Source organism: Dicentrarchus labrax, unplaced genomic scaffold (assembly GCF_905237075.1).
Source record: "Dicentrarchus labrax unplaced genomic scaffold, dlabrax2021, whole genome shotgun sequence".
Lineage (NCBI taxonomy): Eukaryota > Metazoa > Chordata > Actinopteri > Moronidae > Dicentrarchus > Dicentrarchus labrax.
In genome coordinates, this window is record NW_026136710.1 from 19661802 (window position 1) to 19674219 (window position 12418).

The 12418-nt window shown below is 39.6% G+C and overlaps 1 protein-coding gene across 8 annotated transcripts in view; it reads right to left on the reverse strand.

Annotated features, from left to right (window-relative positions):
- The window catches only part of cacna1bb (calcium channel, voltage-dependent, N type, alpha 1B subunit, b), a 152349-nt gene that overhangs the window by 71059 nt on the left and 68872 nt on the right, over positions 1-12418 (reverse strand). The gene's annotated exons all lie outside the window — the stretch shown is intronic.

Here is a 12418-nt window from a genome sequence, read left to right on the forward strand (position 1 = left end):
AGGCAGACAAGCTGAGTTCACTTGAGCTTGTGCAAATGTTTTTTCAGATTCTGAAACACAGCAAGGTCTCTGCTGGTGGAAGAGTAAGTGTTGCTGTTTTGTTTCCCGATTTAAGAGGTTGAACAATCGCAATCAAGCACACGTCAATTTGTGAGCATATTTAGGACTCACTGTCTTTTCAAACTGAAAAAAATAAGTTTTAAGGTTATTAAAATAAGTCAAAATTTGATTAAAAAAACAACAATACAGATGATGTAATGTAATGTATCTGCAGCATTATCACAACAGTGTAATCAGCAGATTTTTTTTTACATCTTCCCATTTTTCTCTTCATTTTAAGCTCAGCTTATTGCAAAGAGGACCTTGCGTACTGTAACTACTGTACAGTTACAGAAAAAATATTTTTTAGGGAGAGCATAAATGGCCAGTGTCACTATAAAATGCTTTTGATCTAATAGAATTGACCAGACTGGGAGCACAGCACAGTAATCCAAGAGATGTAGGGAAGTGGGAATCAAAATGTCTGGCATGACAATTTTATCATTTTATCCACAGAAGCCTAAAGGACTAGCATGTCAAATTTATTTTTTGTTTATTGGCCTCGTCTTGTCTAGTTTGACATCTACAATGTGAACCAAGAGACTACAGACACCATGGCATTCCTGAAGCTGAACATCTCTGCCTGGCAGTTGTATGTTTAATGCAGCAATTACAAAGAGAAAGGAAAATAAAAAAGAGCGGACTTGTATTATGGCCTGTGGGCAGCAGGGAAGGAAATCCATCACTTCAATTTATCATATGTCACTTCTGGATGGAGGGTGTGATCCAGTATTCTATATTACAAACAGCCTCTGGCAAACGCATCTGTGGTTCCATCTACATTTATTTCATATATTTAGGCTAAGACCTGTGTGTGTGTTTGTGTTTGTGTGTGTTTCTTGCCAACCCCAGTAATTCTGCTTCAAGTCCGCAGATTTTCAGTCCTTTTCTCATTGTCTAATTTCTTAATCCAATTTGATCAAATCTTGCAATCTGCTACTGGGAACAGCAATAATAATAATAATAATTTATATATCTGTATATAAAGATCACCAAATCTTAAAATGCTACAAACCCACAGCCAGACTTTTGTTTTGAAATTTTCCACATATGTAAGAACATATGGTAGTACATGTCATTTAAATGCAAGAGCTGATTAGTTCCCCCCCTACCTTTAAGTGCACTGGGTATGGGGCCATGCAATGAGATTAAACTACACTGTGTGCGCAGCAGGAGAGCAGATACAGGGCATATGGCAATCCAGGCCACTGGCTATATTAATGTAGTTCATTACAAAACTGCTGATGCACTATGTTGCCTTTAGCAAGGTACTTCTAATGACCCCCATATGTTGCTTAAGTATAATGTGATGAGTAAAATGTTGTTATGAGTATAACGAGCAAGATGTCTATTTCAGTAATGCTGAACGGCAATGGTTGAAGGCAATCTGGACAAATGATTGCTAATTAAAGCTAATTATGTTATTTTATAAACCTGTTTGGAAAGCACATACCACCACAAAGGCCACACATTCATCTAAATTTGTTATTGTATCAGTAGTTCATGTTCAGAAGTTTTTAACATTCATCAGTGATTATCAGTGCATTAAAATACATATAGTGATAGACAATCATGCTGACGTCCTGGTGACTCTTAAATCTTGTCTGGTAATATTAGAAATTTGAATTGTGCGAAAGTGAGTCAGACTCCCAGACAGCCTTGTCTCATGCCCAAGTGTGTAATAGACCCACCAATCCACTAGAGGATACCATGTCAGTGTCACGTTTTGCCTCACCTAAACGTAAAAAGTACACACACTGTATGAAGGCGCAGAACCAGCAGTGGCATAAAGAGTGACAGTCCACATTTGGAGCACCAACATGCATCCTTCACAAGTCTTGTGCAGAAAATGACTGTAAAATGGTTTCAGAATAATAATAATAAATAATAATAATCAACATAATAACATGCTGTGTCTGTTTTGATACTAATTCAAGCATATAGTATTAAATGTGACAAATCAAAACAGTTGCAGATCTATTCAAATGACAATGGGCTTGGTCCATACTGTGAAATCTGTTGATATTCTGCTGAAAAAAAGTTTCCTCCTACATTTTGTTGGTATCTAAAAAGAAACCTTAGGTAATGACTTATATCCACTGAGCTTCATGTTTTCATATGAGTTCACTTGATATCGTTATTCCACCTCTGTTGTTCCCATGAGTCATCGCTGGCTGACTGCTCCGAATGATCAGTGAGGAAAAAGCAAAAGCTGCCACATAATTTGGAGTCATGCATCATGCAGTTGCGTTGTGACAGTGTACTCCCACTCTCAGTTTACAGCCACACACACACACACACACACACACACACACACACACACACACACACACACACACACACACACACACACACACACACACACACACACACACACACACACACACACACACACACAACCTTTCTCTGATGGCAAGGAAAGCCTGCTGAGATGAAGACAGCCACTCTGAATTGATTCTGCAGCTCCTTACAGTCCTGAAACATTCACAACAAGCAGTGGTGAATGTGCTCAACAGCTCTGGTGGCACAGAGAGCAAAAGGTCCTGGGAGAGCTGCTTGAAGAAGAAGAATATGTCAAAACAGTTTTCTGGATAAATTGACTTTGAGGATCTTTTCGTCTCTCTCAGAGTCTATTTTCCTCTTTTGACGGTGAATTAATTTGCTGCAGGCTAATTTTAGGCATATTTAATCAGGCAGTTTGACTTCAAAAGGCTGACCACTTAAATGTGGACATAAAGTTCCTTTCACATCAAAGTACCCAACGAGTCTCACAAGCTGAAGTCTGGTATCCAGACTAGTGGATTTTAAAGGTCTTTTATCTCATTAGGAACATTTCACATCCTGAGTAGCACAAAAAAAAAACTGAAATTCCTCTGAAATTCTAATAACTTAATGCATGATAATGCAATTTACCTGCCTTGCATCAGATTTATAAAACAACTTACTTCCCCATCTGACAGACTCCTGTAACTCAACAATTTCTAATATGAATAATGAATCAAATGATGTGTGAATGGGGTTGCTCGCACTGACGTTCAGTCTCGTTTAGCTGATGGTTTTGGTTTCACGGCACATTTACTGAATGGTTCAATCTCATCAGTTCTGTTTTCGGCAGCCAGCTGTTTTCAGCAAACAAGCTCCGATAAACCTGCTGTACTCTACCTGCCCAGCACCGAACGACAGACGCACAAAGTTAGCAACTAGCTTGTAAAGAAAGAAGAACATTTAGCAGCTTAATAGAAAGATATTTCTCTTACAAAACATGTCTCCAAATGAATGATAATTTTGCTCTGTGTCCACTAGATGTGTAATGGCAACTGTTTGCTAATGCGTTAGCCATAACAACTATACAATGCGTAATAATGCCACAGCTATGAGACCGTAAGCTTGTTTTCTTTTATCCTGTTTTTATCTACAGATGCTGCAGGTTGCCTTCCCTGGAGTCCACCATGTTAAACAGCCATGTTTCTACAGTAGCCCAGAATGGACAAACCAAAAACTGGCTCTATATAGGGCTGTTACACCAGTAGATGCCACTAAATCCCTCACAGTGGACCTCCAAAGGATTCACACACAGCCATGACTATATATACAGTATATACACTATATATATGTGCACAGCATCTAACTGTCTCTCTGTGCTGCTCTATTTTTATGAGGATTTGACAAGAACCACAACTGCCCTGACAGTACAAGACGTCACCCTGACAAGGTCAAGGTGCACCTGTCTCTGCAACTCACACGGCTCTAATGAAGTGAGAGAAAAAGGTGCCTGTGACCCCTAGCATCTCATCTCAGTGGATCAATGTGACAGTACAATGTAACACTACTAATAGCAGGTACATAAGGTGCACAAATATCCACTGACTGCAGAAAGTTATCAGCCTTTTACTGTCTTGCTTTGCTTGATATTTAATTCATTTACAAAATAAATGTAAAAAATCGAGACAATGTCCCGTTTCTTTAACAATATAACAAGTTTCAAGTGTAATGGCAGATATCTTCTTGTTTGAAACACCTCAAGACTAAATAACAAATTTTAAAGGTCTAATATTTATAATCTAATCTTTAACTAATATTTATAGGTATGTTTTCATCAGCGTATAATCACCTGAAAATTAGAATAGTTGAGTTTTTGTTACCCTAGAATGAGTCGTTTTTATCTACAGAGGGAGCAGGTCCTCTTCCACAGAGTCCACCATGTTAAACTGCCTCAAACAGTAGCCCAGAAGAGTCAAACCAAACACTGGCTCTAGTTCGGGCATTTCATGTTTTTCGTTTCGCAGCCACTGTAGTTTTCTCATCAAAACATAGAAGACAGGTGGTATTCAGTTGGTTGCAATCTGCAACTTCACTGCTAGATGGCACTAAATCCTACACACTGGTCCTTTAAGTGAGAAAAAATGCCCTTAATAATTATTGAGAAGAGATTAACTCTAGGAACTCAGTTAATCTGCTTGAACAAGAGCGTGTGGGTGTGGTTTGACCAGATTTCAAACAACCTTGAACTGTTAATTGTCTGAGTGGTGCCCAGAAACATATGACATCACCTTTTTCCAACAGCGCCTGGCACACTCCAAACCAGACATAGAACACAAATACATTAAACTCTCATATGAAGTAACTGAAAATCCCATCTCTTATAGTAAGATTTATATATCTTTTTAGGAATTCAAATACAAGATTTGAATACAACAATCAGATAAGAGAAAATAAAATATGAAGTGACGTGTACATTTCTTGCAGTGTTAAGCCTGAACATGACACAGCAGAGGTAATTAGGGCCGCTTCTAATTTGATGGCAGCCGTTGGGTCGCCAGGAGAGACAAAGGAAATGTAATAAAATCACGGGGCATGAAATGAAGATTGCCACATTATCAACGCTGAGAAACCACCCACACATCCTGCTGCTGCTACAACTGTGTCACTTCCCCGCTGACTGGCTGAGAGCTACAGCAGCATGCAGTGTGAATCAATGCAAGCCTTTGCTGTCTTTTGTAAATCACTGTCATGGCATTTCTGGTACAAAATAGTGTTAGTGGAGACAGATGGGCATAGTGGGATCGTGTCAGGATGGTACCTGAGTTTTGTAACAGCTGTCAAAGTCTTGTGTTTTGAGAAACTGTATGTAGATAGGTCTCATCAATCATTTTTGTTTTTATTAATTTCATTGGAATCGTTTTAGGCAAATTTAGAAATTTGATATGAGGTGTTTATTTTTAATATCAAAAACACAAGAAAAGGTGTTTTTGGCATAAGGGTGAGCAACTTTCATTGGAATGAATGTGGCATAATCTCAAAGTACTATATTTGTTTTACCTTTATTTTTCTTACTCAGTCGGACTGTGGTACATACATTTTCTGTTTACTTTAGGAAGATTTTCTAAACTGTGCTTATTACACTAGACCCTTGTTTAATGTGAACAACATTAAAAGTCCTCTGGAATCTTTTTGTAGCAAGTCCATTTTCAGACTTAGTATTCCTCAGCTCCAGTCGACGCCGCCTCAAGTGAGATCACTCTTTTTTCGCATATGCAGTATGACTCTGCCCAAGACCTGTAAACAGACCCTAATATGTAAAATATAAATGTATGTGGAATTCCCATTTAAAGGTCCGGTATGTAACATTTAGGAGGATCTATTGACTGATCTAAAACTGAATATAATAGTCACAGGTATGTTTTCATCAGAATCAGAATCAGAATTAGATTTATTGCCAAGTAAGTTTTTACACCTACAAGGACTCAGAGACTCAGATGTTTTTATCTACAGTGGAAGCGGGTCTTCTTCCACAAAGGCGGCCATGGTGAATCACCATGTTTCTACAGTAGCCCAGAATGGAAAAAACATTGGCTTTAAACAGGGGCTTTGGCGTTTTTTTGGCAAGTTTTGCAGCCACCGTAGTTTCTCCTACTCGCAGTATTCAGTTGGTTGTAATTTCCAACATCTCCACTCAATGCCACAGAATCCTACACACCTGCTGCTTTAAGGTTTGGTTTCCGTTTTAGCACAAAACTGCTTGGTTATGGTTAGATGAAGGTTTTGATCAGAGTTACAGAAAAACAGAGAAAGAAAAAGCATTTCTCATGTGTTCAAAGGCCTAAAACAAACTTTTACATTTACTTGGCATCGGTCCCACAGTAGTGTGTAAGTTATGACTGTCAGCTCTTGAGAACAAAAACAGAAGTGATGTGTTTAGTTCTTACAGTCCCTAGCAAACCTCAGGGGAAGTAGTTCAGGGTGGTGGTTGAAAAAAATGTGCGACTTTGACAGGGGAGATCACTGTTTGTATTCTGTTTCCTACCAACATTATCATGATCTCTCCCTAAGGTTTTAACCAAATTCTCATACTTCCTGAGCCTTAACTAAAGCAGGGTACAGAGAGACCCATAGGACAGAATGATGTCAGACTTAACAAGTCAGATCAGATCTAGTTGCTGCTCGTTGGCGATAACATGGGGAACAATATCTAAAATGGGATCTGAAGGTGAAAATGAAGGTGAATATGTTTCGTGCTGGGAAGAGATGAATGATATGACATGTTCTGTTAAGGCCCAGAAGAAATTTGAACCACTTATTGTGTGCAAATGCTGAAAAACAATACTGATCTAATAAAAATCATACAGGGAAAGACAAGTAATTATCAATAATTATCACAACAGGAGAAACGTAGTGGATGTAGGGAGGGAGGAAATATGGAGGAAAATCCAGCAAATTACAGAATCATTTTGAAGGATATGGATAGTCTGAACTTCTGGATGCATATTCCACGATAATCTAGCCCCACTGGAGTTGCATATCAGTAACATCCACTGTGGGGTTTAGCCACTAAAGACGACACTGATGGGAGGATCCTTTAGCTAAGTCAAAAGCACAGCTCTGCAGCAACTGGCAACATTATGATCATTAGCATAAGCTGAAATCTCTCTTCCTTTGCACCGCCTTCACTTTTCCTCTGCTCTGTTCATGATTAAACCATCAAAAAAGAGCATCAACTCAGTTTGGTGACATTCTCTCCTTCCCAGGCTCTCTCACTCTGTGTAAAGACTTGGATTTCTTCATGTACTAAGGCTTGGGTTGGGCTTGCTGTCTTCTAAGCATAAGAACACTTTTGCCAAGAAACGTAATCTTGATTTCAACAGCCGTGTTTCCATCCAAATGCATCGCAAATCGGCAAAAGAAAATGTTAATGAATGCTTGTTTGCACAATAAGATTAAAAGACAGGAAAGTCACTTGACAACACATAACTTCAGCCAATCCAATAAATGCAAATACTTTGTAACTTGTATCGTACCCATTCATTCCAATGAAACTTGCATTGCACAACCCAAGACACATTAGCATTAACGAGAGATCAAACCAGCTTTGTGTTAAATAAAGGCAGGGGGCAGAGTTGGTGTGGGCACGTTGTTACAGGTTCCAGTGAGAGGAAACAGGAAGGCCAGTTAGACTAATAGATATAGTTAATACTATAATATACTAATAATGAGATTTTACAACTCTGAAATTAACTGTGGTAATGTACTATGTAGATTTGAAAAACTGCCTGATGATGTTGCACTGAGGCAAAAATGGCATTTTTTAGATAACCCTCTGCAAAACAACTAACAATGTACCAATGCACTGGTGGGTTTTTCATCTTCTCACTGGTACCTGTAAGAACATGCTCGCACCATCAGCTGTCTACATTGTCACCACTCCCTCCAGCTGAAGAATAGCATGGCAGAAAGGAGCGCTGCGTTCCACTAAATCAGCTGCTGGGAGACCACAGGATCCTGGGACATGGCCTCGCTGGGGGAGGTGAAGTTACGAAGGAAGTGGGGGGATGGACGGCAGAAAGGAAGTAATGAGGAGAGAAGAAGAAGAGGGGGCAGGATGGTAATGACAGGGAGGTTGGGGAGGGGTACTCTGCATTTTCCTTTGCACCATTAGAGAGGAAGGTCTGAGCGATCCCCCTCGGGGCAGAAGTAGCATAGTCATCAATCTGCAAGGTTAACGCTGGGTAACAGGAAAGTATATAATCCACAGAATAGAGCCCCCGTCTGAATGCTATTCTGGCTTCATGCTTCCCCCTCCCCCCTGCTTCTTTACCAAGGGTGCATCTACATTCGTAGACTCAAGATATTAATGCATATATGACATACATGCATGCTCCACTGCATTCACACAAATACACTTATGGCTCTTGTCCACTACATAGCGTTGTCATGGTTTCGCCTTTTATTTCCTTTGTTCGCCACATTCTTCTGGGAAATCTTTGTGGAACATTTCGGGCCTGTTCTGATGGTGAATTACAGGTACCTTTTGGAGCTGCTAACAATGATGTTAATCAAAACGCATCAACAAAATGTAACCACCATGTACAACCGATCTGTAATGACAACTGTTTTTTAACAACCAAAACTGTTAGAATGGGCATGTTGGACAAACAACATGATATCACAGCATTTGGATGAATTAAGGAAACACTACATAGCCAAATAGAGATGGGAATAGATTAAGAAAATAAAAAAAGTGATATCTATAATTAGACTTTGGCATCGACTTGGTACCAAAGTATTGGTTCGTGTGACATCCCTAGAATCTTAGCAAGTAGCAACTGTAGAAAATACTGTTGCTTCAGTTGCCTGTTAGATATACCTTGCACAGGGATTGAGATCAGTGGTTAAACAGTTTTTTGAGGTGTCCTGTTAAAGCATGCCTACACACTTGTCAGCCAGTCACAAACATGGCCATAGTTCTTATAATGGATAACTGGCACTTTCTACACCCATAAGCCCATAGGCGGATGTTCCACTGGCACAGTGAGTGAGTCACCAAAGGCTCAAACAGACAGATGGATGTATAGGTGTCAGGCATGTGTCAGCAGGGTGTTACACTTCAGTGAAGCTCCTTGTGGACTGTGAAAACACTCTTCGATGAGCTGTCTGAGTGTGGTGAAGTAAAATCTTAAGAGCAGCAACCAGACCAATCAAAACAGTCCCCAAATGAGCCTCGTCTGCCTCAACGGGATGTGTGAATGGTCTCTACAAGGCCATATAAAATCTCTCCCACCTTAAAAAAGAAGGAACATAGATAAGACTGAATGGTGAAATTCAGCAGTAGAGAGAGAGAGAGAGAGAGAGAGAGAGAGAGAGAGAGAGAGAGAGAGAGAGAAGAACTGGTTGAATAGGGGGGCAAGGAAGAAATATTGTTAAAATATTTTTTTTAAAGCCACACAGACAGGCTGCAGTAAAAATATCTGGTGGATCAAAAGGAATGACTCTGAGCAGAAGGAAAAGAAAAAGATTGAAATATAAAGAAAAACTACCGACTGAGAGAAAAGGCATTCTTGGATCACAGCAGTGTCTGCAGCGCTTAGGATAATGAGCCAGAAAAAGCTACAGGAGATGTTTGGAGTGAAACAAGGAGGAAGAGCAAGAAGAAGAAGAAGAAGAAGAAGAAGAAGAAGGAGGAGGAGGATGAGGAGGAGGAGGAGGAGGAAAGATGGCTCTCTAAGTGGCTCACAGTGTAGTGCCGGTTAGCTGTTATCTCTTGGGAAAGGAGAAGCAGGGGGGAAAGGAATGAGGCAGGAAAAGGAGAAGGAGAAGTGTTTAGGGAATAAAAGAAGATAACATAGGAAGAGATATATAAGAAGTACAAGTGCAAAGACTGCAACAAATAAATAATTTCCCAGTAAAATGTAATGGCTCAAGAATATTTGATTATATTTCAGAAATATGACAGAAATACACCATGGCCGCATTAACTTCGACTTTTTAATAACTAAACATGCATTTAAAGCATCCAGTGGAATATCAAAGTGCCCTATCTCATCTGCTTCCATCTTACGTTTAACTTAATTTTTTTTAGCATTAACAGAAGAAATACCTTAGAAAGACATTAAAAGTAACGCTGAAAATCTACATCACAAAACAGACAAAGTCACTAACCCTGCCTTAGTTATCAGGCACATTACCAAGCTGATGGTAAGGTACCTGAACATGACCTTCCACAGAGATCTTTGACTTCAAATTTACATGAAATTCATCTTCACATAAGGTTATGTCATTTTTGATAAGACAATATGTTTGCAGTTTAGGTTTGTACCACGGATCAACAGTCCATCTTTCCTTATGAATAACGTCATCTCTGCACAGAAAGCATTTCAGCTGTGTTTTAAAGTCATCCGTCTCACACACTCTTCTATCCATACAGCCACACAACATTTTTACATGTATATATAGTAAGTATCATGGGACTGTTGCAACACAGACTTTTTCTCTTGTAACACAGGGAGTCACTTAACAGTGCACTGTTGCATATGTCAACTGTACTAGCTGCTGCCACTAGCTAGTTAGCTGCCCTACTAACTATCTGTATGAGGACTGGGAGCTCGATGGAAGGGGTAGTAGGAGTAGAGTATTGTAGGAGTGGGGGATCCAATGGGCAATACTGCCAAATTATCAGGGTTGTAATGAGCGACAGAACCAGAGCAGAGTGGATCATCGTAGGGCAACTGATTATAGTCTTAAATCTTTAGTCAAGGATAGCCCTACACCTCACTAGTACATGCAAAATGTCCGAAGTAAAAATGTTTTCAGTAAGCCGCTGTTGGCCATGTAAACACTGGATATCCTTTGTTTTTGTCTTTAAATGGGAGCTTGTGTTGTATCTCGTCATTTAGCAGATGCTGTGAGTCCAATACACAAGGCTTAATTTTGCATAGATCATTTGGTAAAAACAAAATAAAACAGATGAAGCTCTGAGTCAGACAGCCATTGTGGGATTGGCCCAGACACATTTCTTAGTTCTGCTTGGCTGGACATCCCTCATCCTTTAGGGATTCTTGTTTTTCTCTTTGTGCTCTAGGATTGTGTGTTTTTAAAAGACACTATCATGCTTTTGGCTACCCTGAAAAACCACAGAGGTGCTGGCATTTAGATAACAAAACTGTTTGGGTTGGTGACAGAGAGAAAAAAAGTACAAAAAACTTGTACAGCCGGTGGGGATTGTCCCAGTGACCCAGTTGTCTGGGATACAAGCCTCATTGGCGTAACATCTCCACTTTGTGTCCCGCCATACATACATGTTTCTTTTTCCCTTTTTTTTCTTACTATACTTGCTCCCAATTGGCAAATTCCTTCGGGAACTGAATGTAAATTTCCATTTTTATGCAGATGACACCCAGATTTGTGCATGCATTTTTCCATTCCTTTCCTTACCATGCTACACTGCTGCTGAATATTTTACAACAGAGAGGCAAACACAATTGAGATATTAAATCAAAACAGAAAATCTTCTTATTTTCTCTCTCTTATGCATAATTGCTACCGTGTCCTGGTTTTGGTTCCTTGTTTACAGTTTTCTGTATCAACAAAAAAACAACTATTTGTTGTTTGAACATGTATATTTTATATATGTTATATATTTCATGCTCATGGTATGATGGTATGGCTTTTGGTATTGCCTTCTTTTGTTTGTACAGTGTCTGACACACTGACATCCCATTCTTTTTGTTCAAAATAAACAAATAAATAAGCTATCCTACCATCCATGCAGAACCCAAACTGGCACATTGACACCCTGAAGTGAGCCTTTGTTTACCTGTTCACCATCTCTGCTTCAGCACGCTGGCTTCCACACATCCACACCCCCAAAGCCGCACACACAGAAAGGCTAGATATCAAAGATGAGATAGTCTAACGTTCGCAGGTTTAAGCGTGGAGGGTGTAATGTTTAAATCTATGGAAAATCTGAGAGGATAAAATGAATGAATAACACTCTCTATCTCATAACCAAGTACCTTCAAGGTGCCCTTCAGCAACAAACCAATCCTTCAAATGCTCCAGGGGAGCCGCTCAATGGTAACAGATTTGTGGTTGGCAGCTCCCAGGTGTGAATGTGTGCCTCTATATGAATGTTAAGCACATGAGTGGTGGAAAAAGTGTGTATGCTCAACAAAATCCTTCTCTGAATGAATTATTCATAGCTTTATAAGATTTTACTCTTACCTGTGGTTCCTAGAGGCTGAAATCCATTACAACCCAAAATATTGAAGTGATTGGTGGCAAAAACAACATTACTCTGTTAGTCTAACCTTAACCTCCAGTGGTTTGGCTAAACCGTGTCCTGAGGATGCTGCTTTAGTCCACTGGATCATTAAAATCAACATGGTTTAAATTAATGGCACTCTTCCCATTAGATAAGAAGATGCCTTCACATTTTGAGGATGGCAGTAGAAAAAAGGTTCGTCCTCTGAGGAACGTACAGGTTCAATCATTTTATGGTACTCTGGCCATTAGAAGCAAAGATGGTAAGATTTAAAATGTGGATGAA